The sequence below is a fragment of the Temnothorax nylanderi genome, unplaced genomic scaffold, assembly GCF_030848795.1.
Source record: "Temnothorax nylanderi isolate EJ_2023f unplaced genomic scaffold, tnyl_v1.0 TNYL_tig0821_pilon, whole genome shotgun sequence".
NCBI lineage: Eukaryota > Metazoa > Arthropoda > Insecta > Hymenoptera > Formicidae > Temnothorax > Temnothorax nylanderi.
The window spans coordinates 45591-54255 of record NW_027249883.1 but is presented as its reverse complement, the minus strand read 5'-3'; the positions used below and the strand labels follow the sequence as shown (position 1 = coordinate 54255).

Sequence of the window (8665 nt, the reverse complement as noted above, 5' to 3'; positions counted from 1 at the left end):
CAAAAAATTTTAGATTACAAGAAAAGTCGTGCTGAACAGAAAGACAAGCAGCATAAAGAAAAAATGGACTTACTATCTGATCTAAAAAATTTAATACAGCAAGTAATGGAGAAGGAATAATATTATTACAAAACTTTAATAAGACTGTTAAAAGCTCATGCAGACGTTTCAAGTGTGAAGCAGCAAGCAGCAATCATGCAGCATGAGTCTTAAGAAAGTTGTTCATTTTAACTTGTTTATTTAATTTAGTGTATTTTAATTTTTTAAAGTTTATATATTTAGTTTGTTTTAAGAAGTACATGCATGAATGTGTTCATGTTAAAAACAAAGTTGCACTCTTTAAACTTTACGTACTTACTAAACTATTATTACAAATACTCTATTCTTTTCCTTTAATATTTCAATAAAAATTATGTTCAGAAGTAGTTACATGAAAATTTTGGTTTAATTGATAAATAACTATATTTATGTGATGATTAATGTTTATTGTAAAAGTGTAGTTAACATGTGATGTGATACCGTACATATAGAAGTAATAAGTTACATGAGAAATTTTTATTTATTGATAAATGACTACACTTATTACAAAGATTTGTTATGTTTATTGCAAAAGTTTATTTACATGTGATATGAAAGCGTACATTTTGTTACCTTTGAAAACATTGCAATAATAATAAAAATTAATAATAAATTTATCTTTGACTTAACATATACGCAATTGCATTTCCTTTTTGAATTCCACCTTGTCCATCTCCATTTTCATTATTTTGTACAATATTAATTTGTACATTTCTATCGTTTCTATCCTCTTAATTATAGGAATATCTATAAAATCGTTATTTAAAATGCAAATATTGTGTAGTACACAACATGCTATAATGTATTTTGGTATCAAGTCTATTCGTCTCATGTATAATTTATCTAGTAAGCTACGAAAACGTCCTTTCAATAATCCAATAGCTCTCTCCACCATTACACGAGCAGGACATATGTAATTGTTAAAATTTATTTGCGCATCTGTCAAGTGACCATTATTTTTAACCCTTAAATGCCACCCGGGGTCCAGCGGACCCCAGACCCTTTAGATCGATATATTTTCAAATGTTCCCCCCAAAAATGGAGCTCATGCTCCCATTGATGATAGTTGAGTGATTGACCTACCCGTTTGTACACTTAGCAGTACTCAGTTTACTTACTTTTTTATACTATGTTGAAATTGAAATTTTAACAATATAAGCATTTTATTCTCTTTTTTAAGCCTTGAACAACATTGAAAATAATTTTCATAACTAAATATCAAAAAATCAATGAGTAAGAAAACATTTTTCATCCTGGGGTCTTTTAGACCCCATGTGTCATTTACGAGATTCTTGAGAGGTGTGGCATTCAAGGGTTAAACGGTACCATGACATGTTTTTGTAAAGTATATGCAGCATCACCTATTATATGGCTATCTGCAGGAAAATAATTATATGTACACATTGCTTGGAAACCACTCAATCGGAAAACACGCATGTCATGAACAGATCCTGGTTGTCCTGCATAACAATGTATAAATTTCAATGTTGAATCACATATTACCTATAACAAAAGAACAAAATAGAAACGCATTTAAACACATTAATATATATTAATTAGTAATTTATTATTCCATTATATTTTCTTTATTATTGTGTACATTTTTTTCTGTAATTTATTATACTGCATTCGAGTTTAGATTATATTTTTAATTTTACTTACTTGCAATTGCATCGAGTGATAACCTTTACGATTAATATAGCTTTCATCGTGTTTATTAGGTTTAATTATTCTTATATGTGTGCCATCTATAGCACCTACAACTTTCGGAAACCCATGTTTCAGTTCAATATTGGTCCAGGTATATTGAGCTTCCTCCTCATTTGGCCACTTAATATATTGAGGTGCTAAACGGTAAATGCTGTAGAAACTCTTCTAACAGCACGCCAAGCAGTTGCTCGTCCAATGTTAAATCGATCACAAACTGATCTATTAGAAATAGAATAATTTTATTAAATAGAGAATAATCACAATTTAAATATCTGTCTACTCAGTGTATTTTTTGCTGTTTTTTTTATTTATGTATAAAAAATACCTATAAGAATCCGGTGTTGCCATAGTCCATATTGCTACCAACAATTGTCCCTCTGCAGAAAATGTTTTTCGCCCAAATCTTTCTGATTGTTTTAACAATTGTGGTTCAATTATATTTAATAAAAAATAAAAAACTCTACGGGAAATCCTGCAATCAAAAAATGTTTCTAAAAAATTTTTTTTCTTTTTAAATTATAATTTTGCGGCAATATAGCAATATAAAAACAAACAAATATTATGTTAGTACTTATACATTACCTAAAGTGACTTTTAAATTCTGCATTAGAATATTCATGAACGATATCTAAATAATTTCTTATGCGCGGTCGATTAATTTTTACGGGAGGATATACAAAATGTAGCAATTCATCTTCATCGGAACTGTCACTACTACTGTCTTCACATAATATTTCTGCGATTGTGCAGCATATTAACATTGTCGTTCTTTTCATTTTTTTCTAATCTTGAGGTTATTAACTCCGGACTCCGGTTGGAGTTAATAACACACACGTTGGTTACGTTCAAAAGGTTAGTTTTGCAGTGCACTGCAAGTTGTTCCGAAATACGACATCACAATTGTGCTGCCACACTGAACTCAATTTTGGAACGGCTTCCGCAGTGCACTGTTATGGCGTCATTTCGACAGCACTGCCAGTAAAAAAGGAACACAGCCTATGTTGAAAATTGATTAGAAAATTGCGGCATAACCGCAAATTGGCCCATACATGCTTTAAAATTAAATCCTCGCGATAAAAGCAAAAATATATTACAGCGAACAGCGAGTGACAGAAATTACTGTATAGTGTATACTAAAAACATATACTATACTTACATTTTCATTATTTTCAATATTACTCTTTTTTTGTTTTTTATTTACAGACTGCATATTTATAGGTCTGTTACTCTGTTTTATATGGTTGAACTATAGTGTACGCCTGTACGGTGTAATTGTACTTAAAAATCTTAAAATGATATAGACATTAGGTTTAAAATTTGGCGAAAGTGAAATAGACAGTTTCAGTATTGATATATGAGGTTAAGGTTATAGGTTATAACAGTGTCAGAGGAATCATACATAGTTTGATACGTATAATACGTATAATACGTATTATACGTACGAAACTTCTGGAATTCGTATCAAACCCAATCCTGAACAACATTCGCAAATTTAGTTTATGCGACTTATAGCCGTATTCATAGTCCTTATTGAGTAAGGATTCCTTGTTCCTCATTCTACACTTCATAAATTTTAAGGTTCCTTGATCGATCAAGGAAGGTTAATGAAATGTAGAATAACTAATAAGGAACAAGGAATCCTTATTCCTCAAGAAAGGACTATGAATACGGCTATTAGTCAACATATTTAGGTTATTTAGTTGCTCAAAATCTAGTCGCAAAAAGATGACATGTTAGCGAGAGTCAAAACGAATAAAAGATTTATTATTTTTTTGCTAAGTACATGTGTTACTTTAACCCCTCCTATCACGAGAGTACGCATAACCTGCAAGTAAAGATTTTAGTTAAAGATAAAGAACGACAAGTGAGTTTAAAGGTTATGGGTACACTCAGGAGAGATACGCAAACTCACCACCGAGAGTGAAAAACCACTCTACGGTAAAAGGTGGAGAGAGAAGTAGGGAACGCAATGTGATTACTCCCACCGCGATAATGTGTCTAGTTCAAAAGTTATGACGCGTAAAAGATTTTTTCATCGTTAGTAACTTCCTGGCGACCTGGTACAACGATTAGCGCAAACCGCATCGCGATACCGCACTAGGTTCGCTAGATAGCAAACCAGACGTTTTCCTCAAGGACAATCAACACCGATGGCTTCCGGAGAAGCCAAAGAACAGGATGCAAGTAGTCCCGTCAACGGCGCACTGCTGCGCTGGAAGTTCGGAGAGCACACACCTTCCACGGGAACAAAGCGTAGGAATAGGCCAAAGGGGTCTCGCGGAACAGGAAAATTAGGTTGGCGTTAACCTGAGGATCACCAACATGGAAATAGAGAACCCTAGGTCTTCTTCTGGAACAACCGACAGAAATGCGTTCTGCGGAGCGTAGGAAAAACCCCGGTAGGGTCGGTGACGTTGTCCGACGTACGCGCAGGAAATTAGCGAAGTATTAGGGTTATCGGAAAACCAAGCACCGGGTCAGCTTCCCTGACTTACGGAGATCATGGTTATGAGGTCGGCGACATCCTCAGACGCCCGCGCGGCTAAGTAGCGAACCGAGCGTCCTAGCAAATTGAAATTCGCTGAGGAGTCACAACGCCACACGCTTGTCACGTCTGTAAACAGAAAAGATCGTATTTCCAAGCGCAAATATGACAAACGCGGAGAATATCAAATAGCGAGCATATGACGTTGTGCGATAAGTATAAGGTAACTGTGATGCACTGCGTCCGAATCATAGGCCGAGTTCGGAGGCGACGCAGCCAAAAATTCTGTAATAGATATAGGATATTGTTAATACGAGGATGTATAATGTAATAATTGCAAGACAAACGGGACACTCGATGTATAATGAAAACTTCCATCAAAATAGACGTGGAATGCGAGTCTATTCAGACGAAAAGATGAAAAACTTGTTTGTCACGAATCAGCGGGCGATCACGCGCGTGAATACATGAGTCCACAGCGGCCATGCGTGATGGCAGCGCAAAGTGGGGGCGAGACAAGGGCCCACGGTGACGAACAATCGGCGAGTTACCCGCTGGATCGCATACGGTGCGGACGTGCGTATGACTGGTCCGCGTTAACAACGGGTACCTCGCGAACGGCGCGATAGCCGAGATTATTTGTTAGTGCGAAACATAATCGTCCGAGTAATTAAGATTGTCAATACGCGTACGCGATTGTAAATCTGCGCGATTAACGGCGACACATAGTCAACCCGAGTGCGGGAGTTGTAAACAAGATTTGCAATTAATATCTTGTATTAATAATCATATTCTGTGAGTGAGAGTTTATTCCACATAACCTGTGTCACGTCCACATCCACGACTTGCCCACCAATCGGCGTTCCAATCGGTGTTCAGCGTCTTCAGCAAGCGACGGCCGGAATCGGGAGCGGGGAGCTGTCGGGGGTCCAGCGTTTCGAAGGTCGTTCGAACGTCCCACCAAAAAAGGCGACGACGTTCGGCGGAGATCGGGACTGGCGAGCAGCAGCGATCAGGCATCTCGAGCGGAACTCAGCAGGGGAAAAGGGGAGTTAGCGGAGCCGACTGAGGGTCAGTGGAGTTTATCTTTCTCGGTAGGCGTAGATAAAAACCGAGTGGCGACCATCAATTCGTAAATAGCATCAATCAGAGTGAGTCGTAGCGTCCGAAAACCTTCGTCCGGTTACAACCTAACCTTGAAACCGACGTCTAAAGGCCAAACGGTTCCATTGTCACCCTTGGATCTCTTGTTGCATGGCAAAGCGACAGCGCAGATGTCAGCGAAGCGGGAGACGACTCCAGCCAAGGAGATGGTTAAGACGAAGGCTGAAATGAAAGTTTCAGACCAACGCATACACACTTCCACTCCTATCCCTACAGATCCTGACAATAATAATAAAGATCCTAAAATCGATACAAGTTCGGAAGCCGACACGACGATACCTTTGGACAGCAGTGACGGCGAGGCACCAGAAGTCGAGCAGCTGATTGCGTGCAGTCAGCTGATGCAGCCTAATGACGTCACAACGTCTGATTCCCAGAACGAGTAAAGGTTGGTCGGAGAGCCGAAACATATAAAGAACACGATTAAAGTCATTTTATGAAAAAGCGTGATAAAAGTAAAGTTCCTTATATGATTGTGATAATAATAGTATTTGATGTACTTACATTGCAAGGGACACATGTCACTACAAATTTACATTACAAGTGACACATGTCACTACGTACTTACCTTTAAAGTGACACATGTCACTTTATACTTACCTTGTTATGACAGATGTCATATATTTTGATACTAAGATATTTCATTACTTTAATAATCAAATGCTCTTCCAAACGAGCTAATACTATAATGTAATAATGTCTAGATATAGTTTTGTTACGATAATAATAACGATACACATAGATAATAAGACATATAATATAATTATGATGCATGATAATAGTTTCTATATAATTGCGACAAGACTGTTAGAGCACGATAGCTCACAAGAGTGACCTAGTCAAAAAGGGTTATATTTTGGATTTATTTGACGAATAAAGTCGAAAGTAAATATTTTAAGTTTATTTGGCCAAAAGGGATATTTCAAAATGAAATAGGCTAATAGCGTAAAGCAACATCAATTCTTGATATTTTTTAAATAGATTCATGTTATGTGAGTCGAGACGAGTCCAAATATGCCCCATACGTGATAACTTTATCGTCGGAATGAAATTAAGTGCGAACAGCTGATTTGTGGAAAGAACGATAAATTCGCACATATAACGATAGATCTTAGTTACTTGTGATTGCCAGACATCAAATATATGTCAATTATCAAATTCAGAGTGATATTTAAAGAATTGACACTTTTGAATAAAATTCTTTAGTTTGAGTAATTTTGATTGAAAAAGGGTATGGACACTTTAAGATCGTCTCATAGAACAAGCCTATATGGTTTATTCGAATGAAATCGCCATACTTTAACTTTTGATACTTACCCAGGTAGCAAGGTGACGTTAATATGACGTCAATAATTCGTCATTTTTTGGGTACGACGTCATTTTACAAACTTAAGACGTATAAATGTCGTGACTTTTTTGACGAAATAATAACTAATCGTAGAATGACCTCATTATAACGTACCATTGACGTCATTTGTATAACCATAAAAACACTTCAACAATTTAACCAAACTATAACGTCCAAGTAACGTTAGATTAGTGCCCATTTAATGACGTTAGTTATTTATCCATTGTACGACGTATCTGAGACGTCAGAATTTCGACCAATAAAAGACGTTAGTTAAACCATTTTAATACGACGTTCCTGGTTCGTCAGATTGTAGACCAATAAATGATGTTAGTTAACTGACGTTAATACGACGTACCTGAGACGTCAGACTTTAGACTAATAAAAGATGTTAGTTAACTGACGTTAATACGACGTACCTGAGACGTCAGAATTTCGACCAATAAAAGACGTTAGTTAAATCGCTTTAATACGACGTTCCTGGTTCGTCAGATTATAGACCAATAAATGATGTTAGTTAACTGACGTTAATACGACGTACCTGAGACGTCAGACTTTAGACTAATAAAAGATGTTAGTTAACTGACGTTAATACGACGTACCTGAGACGTCAGACTTTAGACTAATAAAAGATGTTAATTAACTGACGTTAACACGACGTACCTGAGACGTCAGACTTTAGACTAATAAAAAATGTTAGTTAACTGACTTTAACACGACGTACCTGAGACGTCAGACTTTAGACTAATAAAAGACGTTAGTTGACTGACTTTAACACGACGTATCTGGTTCGTCAGTTTGTAGACCAGTACCCAACCCAAGGAGCAAAGTGACGTCAGAAGACGACATCGATATAATGACGTCTATTTTTAGTCATTTTTGGTCTATGACGTCGGCGACTAATAATAATGGACGTTTATAAGACAATGATAACTATTTCATGCAGTGTTATAGCTATCAAGAAGATATCATTACAAGATTTTCGAACACTTTAAAGATGTACTTGTTATAGACAAGTACAGTTACTAAGGAAGCATCAGGGTCAGAAGATCGTCACTGTTCACTGGATCATCGAAGTCAAGCAACACGGGCGCGGTACTGTACTAGGATGGGTGACCGCCTTGAGAGAGCGGGGCTATATGCACATGATACGTAAAGAAACAGTTAAAAAAGCGTTTTTTTTTTCATAGATAAAGAAGAAAAACGTTTTTTTATAAACGTTTATCAAGTGGACATTTTAACATTTTAATTTCATAAAAAATAATGTAGATTAAAAAGTTGTCGTCTATTTGACGACATTTTATGGTCAGTCTTGTGACTGTCATTCCAAGATGACGTCCAAATGTTCAAAATCTGACGTACTTTTATTTCGTCCCGGCGACGTCATTAATTACGTATTAGTGACGTCAATATATGACGTCACGGAGATAAGACAAAAGTACGTCATTTTTACGGCACTTTGACGTCATTTCATAACGTCGCAATCGTCAGAACATGACCAAAATATGACGTTAAATAGACGTCACCTTGCTACCTGGGTATAGGCCTACTTTGCCATTTGTGATGCGATTTCAATAAATGAGGTCTTAAACGCTTTGTTAGATCCTAAGGAGGCCGTCTATATAATTTATTTGTGATTTTTCACTTTATTTTAAAATTTTACCCTTTGGGGGTGACTTCGCCATTTACGGTGCGATTTTGAATTTTAAGGGCTCAAATGATTTGTCTAGTCCTAGAGAGACTGCTCATATAGTTTAATTTCAATATTTTTCGTTTTTAAGAGTTTTCACCTGTTCAGGTGTACTTTGCCAATTAGCGACCGATTGAGTTGCGAATCGTCTTAAACGATTCCTAATGATCCCTAGAAGTGATCCATATAG

At 36.5% G+C, this 8665-nt stretch overlaps 1 pseudogene; it reads right to left on the bottom strand.

Annotated features, from left to right (window-relative positions):
- Positions 1–703: 703 nt before the first annotated feature.
- LOC139785522 (putative nuclease HARBI1) lies at positions 704–2229 on the bottom strand (annotated as a pseudogene).
- Positions 2230–8665: the final 6436 nt, after the last annotated feature.